The 19,433-nt window shown below is 37.1% G+C and overlaps 1 long non-coding RNA gene across 1 annotated transcript in view; it reads left to right on the top strand.

Annotated features, from left to right (window-relative positions):
- The window catches only part of LOC104853212, a 48,580-nt gene that overhangs the window by 12,524 nt on the left and 16,623 nt on the right, over positions 1 to 19,433 (top strand). Inside the window, exon 3 of the long non-coding RNA XR_777722.2 lies at positions 1,063 to 1,146. This is a non-coding gene — a long non-coding RNA (uncharacterized LOC104853212). The remainder of the gene's footprint in view (positions 1 to 1,062; positions 1,147 to 19,433) is intronic.

Below are 19,433 nucleotides of genomic sequence, written 5' to 3' on the forward strand. Positions count from 1 at the left end.
CCTTCTGTTGGCCAGTTAAGTACTGCAGATATTTTCATTTTTTTTTTTAGTCTTCTATAACTCTATAACTCCTGTAACTTTAGCTTTTTTTATAGTGGCTTCCCTTTGCTAATCTCTAGAGGTCTCATGATCTTCTGTTTAGATTCTCAGCTGTCCTTCAATGTGTAAATAGTTTTCTATACTAAATTATTTAAAAATAATGATAAAAGTGATTTTCTTTGCTAATAGAAATTTATTTCTTTTGTCTTTTATCTTTTTTCTGCATCACTTTTATTGTGTATTTTTTAAACTATATTTTACCTCTGTCTAATCAGCTTTTAAATTTGCTCATCGACTCTTACATTTCTTTCATGTCTAAAACTTACAGAAAGTTCTTTTTCAAGTATGATACTTCTTATTGGTTCCAATTTTGTATTCCAAATTTATAGTTTAAATCTTATCTTTAGGAATGTTTTAAACATAGTTGCTATGAAGTCTTTGATAAGTCCAGCATCTGAATTTCTCTTGGGTCTTTTTTTATTGCCTACTGTTTCTGTTGATTCTTTCTCATGTGGCTTATCGTGTCAGGTGCCCTGTTATGTTTGACTGCAGATAGTACATTTTGTTTAGCAATTGTTCATAGAAATAGTATAAGGTGTATAATAATGTTTTCTTCCTATGGAGACATTGTTTAATTCTAGCAGGTGTTGGGGCCCATTAACAATCTGAAGTTATCATATTTTTTTGTATTTTGGGTTGCTAGAATTTAACCTTCAAATTATGGATGGGATGGTTTACTTCTGATGTGTTCTGTCTTGTAAGCATCCGTTCTCTGGAGCTCTAGAACAAGGTGAGGGGTATTGAGGGCCCCTACCATGACAGGCCCCAGGCTGTAAGTTCTGTTCCATGAAAATCAATAGGCACCAAAAACTCACCTCAGACTCTCAGATGTATTTTCCAGTTTAACACACACTCCCAAAGTATAAATACACCCCATTCTTGCTATATTGAAGAAGTGTTTGCTATTTTGTTCTCTTTTTGTTGATTATGCACATAGTCTGCTGTTTTTGCCTTCTGCTGCAGGAAGGATCCAGACGACGCAGTCCTCCATGACTTGAGATGGAGGTCCACGTCTTATTCTGCAGTGATGCCTATACACTGAGCCAGGTATGCTCACAAAGAAATCATTATCTAGCCATTTGAGTCTATTTTGGTGATTCCTGGGTTGACAGATACCACAGTACAGTTGACCTTTTATGAGAAACACCTTTTGAATCACTATGCCCTTCATCTGTGATATGTAAGCAGAGATGCTATGATATCTAATGTGATATTAACTTGTAACAATAGCATTCTATTATTTTAGTTGCACTATAAACATATGGAAGCTTCAGGAAAAACCTGGTTGTATTCATCAGTGAGAAACAGGAATACTTTCTTACTCTACAGTGTGGCATAGTACATGTTTAGAGCCTCTCATACATGGGATAAAACACTCCCTCATTTGGGAATAACTCTATGACCTCGACTGTGCAACCCAGCTGGCTTTCTGACCTCCATTCGTAACTGCCCTGAGTACTAAATAAGATTTGTACTGTTTTCTAATATTCTATTTGGGATCTGGCTGAGCATATACCATGAACTCGATGCCAAGAAATATTTTTTATTGTTCAGTAATAGCTAGACAAATAAAGGATTGACTGGGTATTAACCCATATGGTCAGGTTATTGTGAACCATTAGGAAGGAAGCGTGTTCTAAGCAGCTGGAAATGAGCTCTATGTTAGCCTAAGAAGTCCAGGCAGCTGTCCAAACTAGCATTAGGTATGCTGAAAAGCAAGGACGCTTATTTGTGCTGAATCAATTGCAGCACCCGGGTTACATTCCTTTTACACTTCTTCAAATTTATGCAGAGATTAATTTATTTAAGCTATCTAGAACATCCAACTAGAGGTGAGTTGGTTTTCTCAAATAGCTCCAACCAAATCTAGGTTCATCTGGCCTGGTTTTACTTAATAGGCATGATATCTTTTTTTCTTTATGCAAAGAAAATAACACGCTATATTAAGTGATTTCAAGGAAACGCTGTGTTTGAAGTAACTGAGGAGCTAACATGGGTACAAAGCTGGCTAACCCCGAGATACTTCGGAAGTGGTGCTTGTCCATAACAACAAATGTGGTTGTTCCATGATAAATTTATTCTTCCATCTGCAAGGAAATTGGCACTTGGTGCCAAGGCTTGATGACTTCTGCTTTTATTGCCAACTTCTGGCCTTGTTTCAGTAACAGTGTGTTAAACCGTACAGCAGACTTCTGACCTTTTAAACCTGAGGATTCCAGCAAGCACATTTTAAGCTTAGCTCTAGTTTGAATAGGCATTTCTTTCTTTCTTTTTAAAGCCAGCTTGTTATAGGCTTCGCTTTGTATGGGAGCAATTTTATCCAGTCAGCAGTCTTACTGCACATTCTTTCCTTAAGAAAGTAACTAACCGGCGCTTCTATTCTGAGAAGAAAGAGAGGATTAAAAAGTATAGTCACTGCAAATCAGGCAGGTAGCAAGGAGAGGAGAGATGTGGGAAATACATTGAGAGGGAAAACTTTCTGTAGCTATCATGCCCCACGCTGTTGTGTATAATTATTAGCTGCAAAATAGCACAGCTTGAACGTTATTATTGCACATTAAAGAACATTTCACTTATAATTATGGAACGAAAAGGAGCGTTTACAACTCACCTACCGAAGCATTAACTTTGTGTACATAAGAAAGTATTTTTTAAAACCTCTTCATTAAAAATTTGCAAATATGTGACTTTCTTTTCCTGTCTCACCGGTCCCTTCTCTCTTTCTTCATTGACACACTGAATTACATCTTGAACTTCTTTTAATTAAAAAGCAGCACAAAACTATAATGGGGGAAGGAAACCAAGGAAAGAGGATGGTCTGTACGCTTGCCGGCCAAAATAAATATTTGGTCAATGATGTAGATTTGGAGAATGAAAAGGAAAAAGGAATAAATACATTCTTTAACAGTATAGGATAACTGATGATGAGCAGAAGTAAGGGCAGATTTTTTTTCCTCTGGCTAGTATTCATAATTTCTGAAGTAAAAAAATCTATGGAAATCTGTATGTGTCAGCAATGGTACTTTCAGTGACATTTTGTGGTGCAAGGATAGGGGATTTAACTGCTCCTTACGGTTCAGTGCAAGCTCCCAATTTCAGGCACAACACTGTCCATTTATGGAATATTTAGAATGACAGAACCCACTTCTATGTATGTGTGTTTTTTGTCTATCTGTTTTTATATTATCTGAATGTAAAGGGATCCTTTCCGTCAAACACATTTATTGAGAAACTCTTATATCTTAACTTTGCTAGGTCTAGGGGAAGAGAAGCAAATTAAACAAAAGTACAGATTTAAGTGCTTTGTCTAGAACATGGATTTTTAGATAAATCAAATATGTTAATCCCTGTGTAAAATTCACTTGATCTTAGGCAAAAGGCCGAGAAGTGATTCCTGTGTAAAATTCAAAGGAACATGGCAGGTAACAGTAAAATATAATTTTATAACCCCCACACATGTACGCATAAAGTATACTCTTACTTGATCTGTTTTGCTTTATGTGGTTCAAGTTTCCTGCACTCAAAATCCTCTGTAATAGGCCAGTGTCAGTGTTGCTTACAACAGCAGTGGGTGCTCTATAGGAAAGGGTTCTCTACTGGTTGGTCTGTGACATGCCATAGAGCCTCTGCCTTTCTTGCACTTTCTCTCTCTCTCTCTCTTTCTCTCTCTCTCTCTCTCTCTCTCTCTCTCTCTCTCTCTCTCTCTCTCTCTCTCCTCTGTCAAAGGCTCTATGAGGAGCTCTGTAGCCACTGAGGCAGGTCAGCTCCACACTCCTTGCTACAGGTATTTGTGGTCTTTAGAAATGCTGCTCCTGTTCTAAGGCTTTAGATAATAGTTGCTGGACACATGGGTTAATTCAGGGCCCACCCAAGTGTTCTCTCAATCCTTTTCCTAGGGTTTGGGGCCTTCAGCATGTGCCCATATCGCCACACCCTTGCTTTCTGTGCTAGCAATGCCACTGGAAAGAGGCCTTTCCTTTCCTTCTAAGGTGCAGAAACAAAGGGTCAGTGTCTACTATACTCATCTCAGAATTTACACATTCCAAGAATTTTCTGTGAGTGGCCATTGGCAGACTTGTTTACTCCCATGTTCTTAGTGCCTAAAAGTGCTGCTTTTATTTGTGGAACATTAAGGTGTTAGCCTTCCAGATGATTCATGTTGTCTAATATGAATCCCTCCAGGGTACCAACACCCTTGGGCAAATAAATATGATTATAACGAATGAGGGTCTTTCCATGGACAGAGTGGTAAGTACATTGGAGGTAAAGTCAAGAGGTCAGAGTTTGTATGATATCTTAGTCTGTTCAGATTGCTGTAATAAAGTGCCATAGACTTGGTAGCTTACAACATAAGTTTATTTCTTAACATTCTGGAGGCTGGATGCCCAAGATTCATGTTCCAGAAGATTCTCTTTCTGATGAGGGCCTACTCCTGCGTCAGCCCTATTTTGAGTCCTCATGTAGTGGAGGAGTTAGGGCAGCTCTCTTTGTCCTCTTGTATCCGGGTGCTAATCCCATTCCTGCAGGCTTTGCCCCATCACCTGACCACTCATCTCCTAAAGGCCCTTATTGTTGATTATGCATGACAGGAAGTGTATTCCTTTATACAGGACAATCCTAGAACCACAATCTCAAGATGGAAAACATTTGCAAAAGAATAAGATGCAAATGATTTGCCTTTATCTTTTACCACATGGAAAGTTTCTCTCCAGACTTTGCTTCTCCAATTCCTATGCTTTGTGTGGGGGCTTTATTTGGTTTCAGTCTTGTTCTCATTTGTCCTGCAGCCATAGCATCCCCTTTGACATATCTCTCACCATCCTCTGAGGAGGTGTGGATTGCACTGCCTCTTTTCCATTTTGAGTTCCTGAAGAGCCAGGGCTCCATCGTTCTGTCTCCCATCTACCCCACCCCAGCCATTCTCTAGAAGAGACCTGAGAAAATATGAACCTGACTCTGTCCTCTGTTCCCACCTACTACTAGACTCTTTTGTGCATCTACTCTATCTTCTCTCCTTACCAAGGAAAAGCCCTGCTCCACCCAGTCTTTCTTTCTGTCACTGTTGTTTTGCCTTTTCTAGAATTTCAGCATCACTTAATTAAAAAAAATTTTTTTTTCACAAACATTGAAAAAAAGCTATAAAGAGTTTTTCTTTACTCTTCATCCAGGATCCCTCAAATTAAACATGTCACATAGGCATAGCACAATTGTTAAACCAGGAATCAACACTGATACAATTCTATTTTCATATCTTATTCAAATTTTTTCAGTTTCCCCATTAATTTCCATTTTTGGTCACTATCAAGTCCAAGACTTGAGTTTTCATTTGGTCCTCACTAGTACTTACTTCTTCTCAGCTTCCTCTGATCTTCCACTGATTGGAATGTCTTTGACTCTTCCTCTTAGCATTTGAAGGGTGCTGGTCAATTTTTCTGCAGAAAGTCCCTCACTCTGTTTATAGGGTATTTTCTTCTGATGAGTTGAGGTTATGCAGCAGTGCTAGGGTGATGTCTCCCTTCATTGCAGGCTCAGGGAGAGACTATTATACTGATAGTCTCATCTCTGCTGATATGAACTTTGATCACACGAGGAAGGTGGTGTCTGCTAGGTTTGTACACTACTATAAAGGTATCATTTCTCTTTGTCAATAAGTATCTTAATACTACACCGATATTCTATCTCTTATTATACTTTCACCCAGCAATTTTCATATCTTTGTGCCTGCAATGTGGTGTTTGCCCTATAGTGATTTTCTATCTGCCATATTCATTTTTCATTTACTAACTGAAATTCTGTTTTATGAAGAGCTCTTCATTTTTGCCAACTACTTGAATAATTCATTTAAATAATTTACTATTTATTTAAAGAACTAAAAATAACTAGACCACTTAACATAAAAGACCCACTGAAGAAATGGACAAGTAAAATGAACAGACACTTCACAGAGGAAGAAATGGTCAACATCTCTGGCCATTAGAGAAATTCACTAAGATTCACTGTTACTTCAGAAAGAATGGTACTCATCAAGCAATAAAAAAAATAAAAACAAAAACCAACAAATTATGACATGACTGTGGTGAAAAAGGAACCCTTTTACACTATGGGTGGGATTGTAAACTAGTACAACTATTATGGAGATCACTATGGAGATTTCTCAAAGAACTAAAATTAGAAATTTTATATGTCCCAAATTTTATATGAAACTATTCGCCTTCTAGATATCTTCTACTTAAGTCATCATACTATAGTGATACATACACACTGTTGATAGCTGCATGATTTATAATAGTTAAATACTGGAATTACCTGCGTACTCATCAACAGATGATTGGATAAAGAAAAAGTGATGTCTATATATGATAGAATACTACTTGGCTATAACAAAGGATAAATTTGAGACATTTGCAGGAAATAGATGCATCTGGAAAATATAATGTTGAGTGAAAGAAACCACACACACAAGGTTAAATACTGCATGATGTATCTCATTTGAGCAAGGTAAGTACAAATGAAGAGAATATAATAAAGAATGTATAGATGGAGACAAGAGGATGGATCTCTTGCAAATGGGAAGGGGTCCAAGAGACCAAGGGCAAGGGAAAAGGAGGGGGAGAAGTGGAAATAAGTACGATAAGGGTATTTCATATACAGGAACCTAGCAACCCCAATGAATGTAAACATTATATGCCACAAACATTAGCTAATAATATCAATAAGATTAATAATATCAATAACAATGAAAATGGAAAAATCAGAATTAGAGGAAGGAGGGAGAAGGAGAGAAGAGAAAGGGACTAAAAGAAGAAAGAAACAAGATGTGTTATGGACATGTAACTACTCCCCAAGGTGATTGTAAATTGCATGTACTACAAATAGTACAATATGTACTACAAATAAAAATAAAAACTTAATTAAAAAACTATAGGTTATGATTCATTAGTATCTTTGTATTGTTTTGTGTGAATTGTATGAAATTGCCCCAGATTTTTCCTGGGAGTTTCAAGCTATCTCCTATAGGACCTTAGAATTTAAATGGGTGTCTTGTTACTTTTCTCCTTTTCAAGATAAAATACTCAATATCCAAAGTAAAGGAGGAAAAGTTTACTTAGCTCACAATTTGTAGAGGTTTCACTACTTAATCAGCTGGCTCCAAGGACGGGTGGATGGCTGAGAGGCACAGCAGAGGAAAAATAGTTCACGGTGCACACGAGGTAGCAAAAGCAACACAGGCGAACCACAGGTCTTTCTATCCCTTATACCTTACGTGAGCTACTTAGGGCAGGTAGCACTTACATACTTAATCCTAGTGCCCTTGATCCTAACATTTCACCATGAATTGATGCCAGCATCATACACTGCAGATCCCGCCACCTCTAAAAATCCCCACCCAAGACTGCATGAGGCATGTGGGGGGGGCATTTAGACACAGCCATAACAATTGTCAGTTGTGATTAACTGCACAACAGTTTTGCACATCACTGAGCTTCATAAAGAAGCCAACCAACAAACACAAGCATCTCAGAATTATTTGCAGGAAGTATATTTCTAGACTTGTCTTTTCTCTAGTGCAGGAGCTCTGTCACTAGCTATGAGCAGGTGACAGAGTAATCTCTGCAGGTCTTCAGAACATTCTAGACTTTCCAGGATGTCTGTTCTCTCTTCTATTGTGTCCTTCCAACAATGTGGCAGAGTGAAAAATTGAAGCTTTACAATAGCTTAATTTTACTACTCTCTATGTAACCTTAGCTTAATTATTATTTTTGATATTATTGTTGATCTATTATTTTAGAGGACCTTCTGAACAGAATGATTCTAAGCAGAATCATTTATGAAACATTCCAAGTTTTAATATTTTTTTATCTGAAAAAGTCAAACATACATACATCATGTGTTGCTAAATGATGGCAATATGTTTAGCATCTCCACAAATGCACAAGCGAAACACTTTCCTGAGACATTGTGACAGCAGTGATATCGCTAGGTGAAAGGAAATTTTCAGCTTTGTCAAGATTGTATGGGATCCTTGTTCAGTGTTGACTGAAACATCATTATGTGGTACACGTCTTTAGGAGTATGCTTTAATATAGAAAACATCTCTGGTACCCACTACTAAACTTAAGAAGTAGAACATTACCAGTACCTCTTATACCACTGTGAACCTCTTCTGAATTTTAATGCTCTTTTCTGCATTCCATAAAGGGACCACCCTTACTGGCTTTTATGCCAAATTTTCTTTTCTTGATAATCTTACGTGTGTGTGTGTGTGTGTGTGTGTGTGTGTGTGTGTGTGTGTCTGTGTGTGACATCTAAGCAACATATAGTTTAGTTTTGTTTACTTTTGGACTTTATAGAAAGGAAATCACCTTGCCACTATTTTTTTACTAGTCATTTTCACTCTTTTTTATAAATTTAAATTTTATTTTTTTGTGGTACTGGGATGAAGCCCAGGTCCTTTGTATGGAGATACAACCCCAGCCTCTCATTTCAGAATTTATTTTGGGTGGACAAGTTCTTGTTAAGTTGCTCAGTTTGGCTCAAACTTCTGATCCTCCTGCCTTAGGCCTCCAGACTGCTAAGATTACAGACATGTACCGCGATGCCCAGATCAACTTTGGTTTTGAGGTTCATCTGTGCTGACATTTGTAGTTATGATTCTGTTCAGGTCTGTGTTTGTGAGTGCCTTGCATGAATAAATTGTTCATTTTTTTTTCAATCTCTTTGTGTGGATACTCGGATTGCTCTTCCTTTGTGCATATTAGCAATGTTCTTAGTCCATTCTGAGTTTGTTTTCGTTTTATACATGGGTGACATTCTCTAAGGAATGTAGTGACAGGTAAATTGCTGAATCATAGAGTAGGTGGCTAATCAGATTTCCTAAATAATGCTGAATTCCTTTCCAAACTCTTATACCTATTGACACTATCTATCATCAGCAATATACGGGAGTCCTCATCATTTTAGCTTCTTGTTAACCATTATTAAATTTACTGTTTTTGCCATTCCTAGGAAAGTAATTTTAATATATATTGTCTTAATTACTGATATGGCTGAATCAAATAGCATAGTTATAGCGCACTCATTTTTCTTTTCTTGTGAATTGTCTGCTAGTGACTTTTTTCCATTTTCTTTTGAATGATTATCCTGTTTTATAGAAATTCTTTATATATTCTGAATACTAAGCCTTTTCTAGCTATATCAGAAGCATATGCCATCTCATATTCTATAGATTTTTATTGTCCTTATTGATGAAAAGAAATTTTAGTTTTAATAATACCTAATGAATCAATATTTTCCTTTACAGCTTAATTTATGAATAAATAATTCCCTATTCCACTCATCACAATTTCTTCTTCATATATTTTTCCTGATACATTTCAAGTCTGTTTACTTTTTCCATGTAGCATAATGGAAAACTGTCCCTCATTTACTGATAGATATGCAATATCAGTGCCCATATATGTGTGAATCTGATCTTCTTAAACTAACACCGCACTTTCTGTCTACACTAAGTGAAAATCTGACTGACATCTGGTTAAACCAATCTCTCTCCTAGTCCTCTGCATTTGGTAAGAACCAAGTTATCCTGGGTATTCTTAAAGTTTTTTTCCACATACAGTTTAGAAGCAATTATTTCTGTTCCATGAGAAACATCTGTCAGCCTCTTGGCTAGACCTGCATTAAATCTGCAACTCACTTTTGAGAGAAAGGACATTTTACCTCATGGGCATCCCTCACTTTGCAAGACTGTGAAATGACTGTGCAAACTGAAGCCATGCAAAGCAATTTTAATAATTATGATGGTCCTGCGACCTTTAAAATTCCTTGTCAAAACATCAAAATTTCTTTTATTATCAGCTACAAATATTCAGGAAGTAAAAAATAGTAAAACTAATGTTTGTTTAGTACAGTGCAACTTAAGAATAGAACAGTGAGACTTGCAGTATTTTTTTCTTTTTTTTTTTAGATTTGTCTTTGATTTTTATTTGGTAAATATGGGAAAGAAGAAGGTTAAGATGGATATAGTAATGCTCATTTATTAATAGTTTCATATTAAATTTGTTTAGGGAAATGACATGGCACATTTACATAATTTTGGGTACAAGAAATTCAAAAACTTTATAGAAGTCTAAGCATTTGTTTACATATGAGTGCTGATCAACTTTTCCTTTAACAGCAATGTGAAACAACATTTACACTGCTGCAAACAGCATTCTGATATCTTTCTCATTAAGGTTCTCAAACTATACTGAAGCAACCCAAGACCCAAGCTACCCCTCCCTGTACGAGCACTATCACCAGCTCTCTCTCTCTTACTGACACAGACGTGAGTGTATGCCTCACATTCACAAAGTCATGCATAACCACGGCCGGTCGTAAGGCAGGTGGAGTCCCATCCCATGCTGCTCACCAACATGCTGCTAGGGCAGGAGGCCAGCAGGTAAAGCTCGACATGCACAGGGCAAAGTGGGGGAGCTTTAGGTGAGCAATTATGGATTGCAAATCTGGGAAGTAGGCTACAAAACAAATTTTTTTCTGGAATCAGAGAAGCTAGATTATTAGGGAAAGCAAGCATGGTAGTGCATACCTGTAGGCCCAGTGCTGTGGGAGGCTGAAGCGAGAACATTGTAAGTTCAAGCCTAGCTTATGTAGCTAACTGACTTAGTGAGACTCTGTCCAGATTGATTAGATAGATAGATAGATAGATAGATAGATAGATAGATAGATAGATAGAGTGAGCTAGGGATGTAGCTCAATGAAGAGGCTCTGAGTTCAATTCCCAGTAATGAATTAAAAACAAAACTAGTTGAAACAAAAACTAATAAGTAAAGGGAAAAATATGCTTTCACCAGTTGTAGAATTCTGGATTGTTTGCTCTTGGAAGATGTTATTTCTATTGATCCAGCCCCTTCTGTCTCTATTGAGAAATTCTAGTCACTTGGAATGTTGTTCTCCTACATGAAATATGACTTTTTAAATCTGTCTTCTTTCAACATTTCTCTTTGTCTTCAGCAGCTTATAAAGAATGGCATCAGTATTTCTTATATATTTATTTTTGGGGGAAGGGTATTTAATCCTCTTTGTAGCTTGCAGAACTTCTTGAATCTGTAAATTTATTCTTTCTACAAATTTGATAAAAATTTGGCTATTTTTTATTTCAATATTTTTCTGCTTCTCCTTGTCTCTCTTTTCCTCTCTCTCTTTCCAGTTATACCTATTGATAGTAACTCGCAAGTCTCTGAGTTCCCCCTGCCAGTATTTTTCTCTTTGTTCTTTAGGTTTCATGATTTCTGTTGATCTGTCTTGAAGTTTACTGACACTTCTGTTATTTAAATTCTGCTTTCAATCTCAATACACTTTTAGAATTTCAGATGTCGAATACTTTAGGCATAAATTTCTGCTTGGTTTGTGTTACAGTTGCAGTTTCTCTGCTGAGATTTTGTATTTGCACACATACTTCTTTTTTTTTCTTCTTTTTATTGAGTTAATTGGTACATTCTAGGTCTACAGTACAGTTACATTCATTACTGGGATCTTGTAACTTTACATGACAGGTCTTGGTTCTCATTTTTTCCCCTTGTCCCTGCCCTCCCTTCACCATTTACAAACACTTTATTTCCATTTTTTCATTTTCTCATTTTTTTCTTTTCCCTTATTCCCTTTCCCCTCCCCTTCCCACTTTTGCTATACCTTTAGTCCCTTTCTTCCTATTTCACATTGTTAATTATCTCATTAGGATCTTGTGTACTATTATAGTTTTTCACACTAGAGAAACTATTCAGTATTTACACATGCGTGACTTATATATTTCACTTACGAGTATATCCTCAAAATGTATCCTTTTTCCTATGAATGACTCTAATTTCAAATTCTTTATGGCTGAGTAGTATTCCATTTTATAGAGAGACCACATCTTCTTTATACAGTTTCCAAATGATGGGCAAATGGGCTGTTTCCACGTTTTAGCTATTTCAAACTGTGCTGCTATAAACATAGGTGCACACATGTCACTGTGATATGGTTCTTTTAATTCTTTTGGAAAGATATCCAGCAGAGGGATGGCTGGGTCAAATGGAACCTCTAATCCCAGCTCTTTGAGGTATCTCCATATTGATTTCCATAGTGGTTGCACTAGTCTGCACTCCCACCAACAATGGAGAAGGGTTCCTTTCTCCCCACAGCCCAGCCAGAATTTGTTATTGATTGATTTCTTGAGAGCAGCCATTATTTGTGGGGTGAGGTGGAATCTCAGTGTTGTTTTCATCTGCATCTCTCGAATGACCAGTGATGTGGAACAGTTTTTCATATATTTACTTGATGCTTTTACTTCTTTGTCTGAGAATTGTCTGTTCATTTTAGATCCCCATTTTCAAATTGGGTCTTCACTATTTTTTTTTCTTTTATTGAGTTTATTGGAACATTTTAGGTATACAGTACAATTACATTTATTATTGGGATCTTGTACCTTTACATGACAGGTCTTGGTTCTCATTTTTTTCACCTTGTGTCTTTATATTTGGGAGGGGCTTATTGTTTTGCATTCTTTATATATTCTAGATAATAGTCCTTTGTCTGAGGAGCAGCTGGTAAATTTTTTTCCCACATTATACATTGTCTCTTAGCCCTGTTGATGGTTTCTTTTGCAGTGCTGAAGCTTTTTAATAAGATGAGATCCTAGTTGTTGATTCTTTCTGCTAGTTCCCATGCTGCTGAGGATTTGTTCATAAAGTCATTTCCTATGCCAATGTCTTTGAGAGTTCTGCTTAACTTATCTTCCAGCAAGTTTAGAGTTTCTATTTTAATATTTAGATCTTTAATCCACTTGGATTTTAATTTAGTGCATGGTGAGAGATAAGAGTCTATTTTTAATCTTTGGCAGGTTGAGATCCAAGTTTTCCAACACCATTTATTAAAGAGGCTATCTTTCCTCCAGGGGGGATGGTCAGCTCCTTTGTCACAGAGGAGGTAGCTGAGTACATCTGGAGTTGTTTTTGAGTCATGCAGTCTGTTCCACTGATCCTCAGGTCTGTTTCTTTGCCAGTACCATGCTGTTTTTATCACGGTGGCTTTGTAGTATAGTTTCAAATTGGGAATTGTTATACCTGCTGCCATGTGTCTGTTGCCTAGGTTGGCTTTTGCTCTTCTAGGTCTCTTATGGTTCCAATGAATTTTTGGATTCTTTTTCTAATTCTGTGAAATATAGCGTTGGAATTTAAATTGGCATTGCATTGAATCTGTATAGCAGTTTTGGTAGTATGGCCATTTTCACTAGGTTGATTTTTCCTATGCAGGAGCAGGGGACATCTTTCCATTTTCTTATATCCTCTTTGTTTTCTGTTTTCAGAGTGCTATAGTTTTCAGAGGTCTTTTGGTTCTTTTGTTAGGTTGATTCCTAGATACTTCATTTTTTTGGATGCTATTGTGAAAGGAATTGTTTCCCTAACTTCTCTCTCAGTGAGTCTGTTATTTGTTTAGAAGAAGGCTATTGATTTTTGGGTGTTGACCTTGTATCCTGCTACTCTGCTAAAAGTGTCAACTAAGTCTAGAAGTCTTTTGCTGGAATTTTTTGGGTCTTCAATGTACAGTATCATATTGTTAGCAAATAATGACAGTTTAATTTCTTCCTTTGCTATCTATATTGCTTTAATTTCTTTCCCTTGTCTAATTGCTATGCCTAATGTTTCCAGAACTATATTGAAGAGGAGTGGTGATAGTGGGTATCCTTGTCTTGTTCCTGATTTTAACATGAAGGTTTTCAATTTTTGGCCATTTAATATGATGTTGACTGTTGGTTTTTCATAGATAGCCTTTATTAATTTGAGATATAGACCATCTATTCCAATTTTTTGCAGGGTTTTTATCATGAATGGGTGTTCAATTTTGTCAAATGCTTTTTCTGCATCTATCGAGAGGATCATGTGCTTTTTGTTCTTGACTCTGTTAATATAGTGTATTACATTTATTGATTTACATATTTTGAACCATCCTTGAATCCCTGTAATAAATCTGACTTGGTCAGGATGTATGATCTTGATGATCCTTTATATTCTGTTTGCTAGTATCTTATTAAGGATTTTTGCATCTATATTCATTAAGGTTATTGGCCTGTAGTTCTCTTTTTTAGTTGCATCTTTCCCTGGTTTGGGAATCAAAGTGATGCTTGCTTCCAGGAATGAATTTGGAAGTATTGCTTCCCTTTCAATTTCATTGAAAAGTTTGAAGTGTAATGGCAGTAGTTTTTCTCTAAATGTCTTGTAAAATTCAGCAGTGAATCCATCAGGACCTGGGCTTTTCTTTGTTGGTAAGTTTTTAATTACATTATCAATTTCACTGATTGTAATTGGGTTGTTTAAAATGTTTTTATTTCTTTGTTCAACTTTGGTAATTCATAAGTATCTAGAAATTTGTCCATTTCTCTGTGTTTTCCATTTTGTTAGAGTACACATTCTCAAAGTATGTATTAATGATCCTCTGGATTTCTGTTGGATCTGTTCTGACTTTGCATTTTTCATGCCTGATTTCATGGATCTGAGCCTTTTCTTGCCTTTTCTTTGCTAAGGTTTGCTAATAGTTTATCAATATTATTTATTCTTTGAAAAAACCAACTCTTTGATTCATTTATTTTTTGTATCGTTTTCTTAGTTTTCATTGCATTGATTTGTGCTGTAAACTTTATAATTTCCTCTCTTGTTCAAGCTTTGGGTTTTTCTTGCTCTTGTTTTTCTAGGAGTCTAAGGTTCATCATTAGGTTGTTTATTTGTGTTTGCTCTGTTTTCCTAGTGTGGGCATTCAGTGCTATGAATTTTCCATGTAGAACTGCTTTCATTGTGTCCCATAGACTCCTGTATATTGTATTGGCATTTTCATTTATTTGTAAAAACTGTCTGATTTCTTCTTTAACTTCCTCTGTGATCCATTGATTGTTCAGGAGAGTGTTGTTCAATTTCCATGTGTTTGTGAAGTTCCTACGGTTTCTTATGCTATTATCTCCAGCTTTATTGCACTGCGATCTGATAATATACAGGGAATGACTTTGATTCTTTGGCATTTATTCAAACCTCTTCTTTGAGCTAGTATGTGATCTATTTTGGAGAATGACCCATGTGCAGTCAAAAAGAATGTGTATTCTGATTTTTTGGGTGGTACATTCTATAGAGGTCTAATAAGTCCGTGCATTCAAAAGCTTGGTTCAGTTCTAGTATTTCATTGTTGATTTTCTGCCTAGATGATCTGTCTATTTGTCCCACTATAATTGTATTAGTGCTTATTTGGTTTTTCATGTTATGTAATATTTGTTTTATATAATTGGGGGCATTTATATTTGGTGCATATATGTTTATGATTGTCATCTCTTCCTCTTGAATTGTTCCCTTTACAAGGATGTAGTGGCCTTCTTTGTCTCTATTAATGAGTTTTGGTTTGAAATTTACTTTGTCTGCAAATAAGATAGCTAGCCCTGCTTTTTTCTGGGCTCCTGTCAAATGGAGAATTATTTTTCATCCTTTCACTTACAGTCTATGGGCTTCTTTTTGTACTAGGTTTGTTTCTTATATACAAAATATTGTTGGATTTGCTTCTTCTTCTTTTTCTTCTTTTTTTTTTGGTATCGGGAGTTTTGTTTTTTTGAACTTGGGTCCTTGTGCTTTCAAGGCAGGCACCGAACCACTGAGCTAAATCCTAGGCCCTGGATTTGCTTCTTAATCCATTCTGCCAGTCTATTTCTCTTGATTGGTGAATTGAGGCCATTAACATTGATGGTTATAACTGATATGTACTGACTTCTTATTGTCATGTTATTGTCCTTCTGTCGACTCTTTTTAATTTTTTGCCCTCTCCTTTTAGTTTCTTGCATTGTCTATTTGATTTGCTCTTTTGGGCCTCATAGTGTTGTGACCTTCATTGTCTTTTTCTAGGATACTGTTTAGAATTCCTTGTAGCGCTGGTTTGTTGTTCATAAAGTTTCTCAGGTGTTCTTTGTCATGGAAGTATCTTATTTCTCCATCCATTTTGAAAGAGAGTTTTGCAGGATACATCAGTCTTGGTTAAAGGTTGTTTTCTGTTAGGACTTGAAATACCTCACTCCAGCCTCTCCTTGACCTGAGGGTTTGTGTTGAAAAGTCTGCTGTGATTCTGATGGGCTTCCTTTGCATGTGTTTTGTTTCTTTTCTCTTACTGCTTGTAGTATTTTGTTCTTTTGTTGGATTTCTGGGATCTTGACTATTATATGTCTAGGTGTCAATTTTTTTTGATCGTGGCTAGTTGGAGTCCTATATGCCTCACTTATCTGTATGTCAAATTCTTCCCCTCTGTTTGGGAAGTTTTCTGTCATTAATTCTGTGAACAACTTTTTTAAGTGATTTGAATTTTCTTCTGCTACTGCATGGATTCCTATCAGTCTGTGTTATTCTTCTTTGCATCATCTAGGAGTTGTTGGATCAATTTCTCATGATACCTTAGTGTTTTTAGGAGACCTCTCTTTTCATGGTCACTGTCTGTGATCCTATCTTCTATATCTGAGATTCTATGTTCACATTCTTTTATTCTTTTGCATATACTTTCAATAGAGTTTTTAATCTCCTGGATATCTGTTTGAATCTGTTTAATGGATTCCATTTCTTTCCTATGTTGGGCATTCATTGTTTCCATTTGTTTCATATGCTGAGCCTTCATGGTTTCTATCATGGTCCTGAGCTCATCTATTTTTTTTTGTCAGTTTCTGTTCTAGAGTCTCCAATCATGACTTTCATTTTGCCCACCACCTCTATGGTTATCTGGGAAATTATTTCAAATTTTTCTAGAGCCTGATTGATCTGTTTTGTTACTTCTTGTGCTGTGAGTTCTGAGTGTCCTGGAGGTTCACTATCAGACTTTTCATTCTCCTTTGCCCTACTGTTTGCCATTGGAGTACTGGAAGTCTGTCTTTGTTTCTTGCTTAAGTGTTTTCTCATTTTTATTTTTGCTGTTGGGTTGTTCTTGATTCAATCTCTGAGTTATTAAGTCTTCCTGATATTGTTGTGTTTTAGCTTTTGTTTCTGTAATGACTCATAGATATTCTCATTTTCACAATATCATAGAAAACAGCTTGCCAAATCAATCTCTATCCTTTATCCCAATCAATACAATCAGCAACATAATAGGATCAATCACTACTTGCAAATTGACCACTTGTGGTAGTCATTAATCTATTACCTTTAAACCATGTGAATTAAATTAACATCAAGAAGCAGCCCAAAATATGTTTTCAGTGAACAAACTCCTCAACATAGCATTTTTACCATTTAGGATGGAGACCTCTACAGAGTTAGGATGAGAAGAGTAAATAAATAGAACCGGAGAAGGTTTCAAGTGAAGCCAGAGGACACAGAATGACCACATAATCTTTAGGAAACAAACTCAAAAGGGATAGACAGAATGAAAGTATAAGGACAAGAATATATCCCCTTAACAACAATACGGGCTCACTTTCTTTTGAAACTACTGACCCTTGAGTGAGGCACAATGATAGGAAAAAAGTACATTAAGAAAAAAGAAAAAAATGATAAAAGAAGAAATCTGAATCAGAGCAGGAGCAGGAACAGAAAGGGAGATGAGGGACAACATGGTGGAGCAAGAGCCTGAGTTGGTGAAAGAAGACAGAAAAAAGAATTTACAGAGTGGAATGAGGAAAAGAAAGAAAAGGACAAAGAAATGACTTTGAAGGGCCTCTTTTAGACTATATCTCTGCTCTCATAATACACATTGTGTGCAGTCATGTGCAGAACCAAATCACCCTGTCTCAGCAAGCTGAAGGCAGATCCCCACTATGTAGATTGACCTCAGCCCACAAAGCCCAAATTGAGCTCCTTGATCTCCTGCAGGGTTGAACTCCAGACAGTTGTACTACAGGTTTCCCCTGCCCTTTCTTTAAAGATGTTCAAATTTGGGAGCTCAGAAAATTACCCTTTATAACCAGCTATGCCTCTGTGGAGTGGGTCCAAGGACTGGCACAATCAAGAGGTTTTAGAGCATGGGGGGGAGTTGCTCAGTGGTGCCTGCGCGGCTACCCTTCTGGTGTTGGAGCAGCAATGGAGGCACCCACAAGGGAGGGCACAGCTACCTGCACCCACAGACTGGGCCCAGGCAGGCTGGAGGGAGATCTGATGTCCAAGCCGCTTTCCCAAATCTCACCTTCCTGGCATTGGAGGAGCAGCAATGGCAGCTGCAGGAGAGGGTGTGGCTACCTGAACTTGTGGACTGGGCCGATGCACGCTGGAGGGAGTCCAAGCCACTTTTTTTTTTTTTCTTTTCAGAAAGCTTAGTAGGAATAGTTTGAATAGTGTAGGCCTTATTCTGTTTTTGTTTGTTTGGTTTTTGGCACTGGAGATCAAACTCGGGTCCATTGTGCTTGCAAGGCAGGTGGCAGAACCACTGAGATACATCCGTGGCCCACGTTGGCCTTACTCTGACCACAGAGCTTTTCTTTTCAAATGAGCAACTTGCCATGCCTGGGGGAATCATTGTATTTCTTTCCAAGTATGGACGAGCTTCCAACATTTTATTCTTTCAATTTTTATTGTTGGAAAATATCTTTGGAAGTTGTTTGGAAATGGAATTGTTCACCACATCATTTCATTTGGAGCACCCTCATCTTTTTCATCACAGGCTTTTCCCCCATCATGCTGATGAATCACCCGCACCCTGTTCCTCTGGCTTGCCTCGAGCCTTTCCAAGGGTGATGCCACCAACATTCTCAGTCATCTATCTTCTACTTGCATCCAATTCTATTCCTAGTGTTTCTGCTTTTTGTTTCTTGGCTGCGTGTGCTAGACCAAACAATACCCATCTCCCATCAATATATCCACATCCTAATCTCCAGAACCTGTGAATTTTATCTTACATGGAAAAGACCACTGCAAATGTGCTTACATCAAGGACCTGGAAATAGGAATATTCTGGATTGTCCAAGGATAGAATGAAAGGTATAAGTAGGATGCAGGAGATCAGGGAGATAAGGTGATGTTAAGACAGAAGCAGAGATTGAAGTGACAGAGCTACAAACCAGAGTGCCTTGGCAGCCTCTAGAGAAGAGACGAAGAGTAGATTCTCCCCAGGAGCTTCCAGAAATAATCAGCCCTGCCAATCCCTTGATTTTAGCTCCATAAAATTTGTTCTGGACTTCTGACTTCCTGAACTGTAGGAGAATAAGTTCCTTTTGCTTTAAGCCACTAAGTTTGATGTGATTTGTTACAGCAGCAATAGAAAAAGAATACACTACACTTTCATCTTTGTTGGCCAATTTCATCTTCCATTATCTATTTTTGTAAGAGGATATGTGGGTTTATCTCTGGGAGACAAGG

The sequence above is a fragment of the Fukomys damarensis genome, unplaced genomic scaffold (assembly GCF_012274545.1).
Source record: "Fukomys damarensis isolate Sample0158 unplaced genomic scaffold, DMR_v1.0_HiC HiC_scaffold_30, whole genome shotgun sequence".
Lineage (NCBI taxonomy): Eukaryota > Metazoa > Chordata > Mammalia > Rodentia > Bathyergidae > Fukomys > Fukomys damarensis.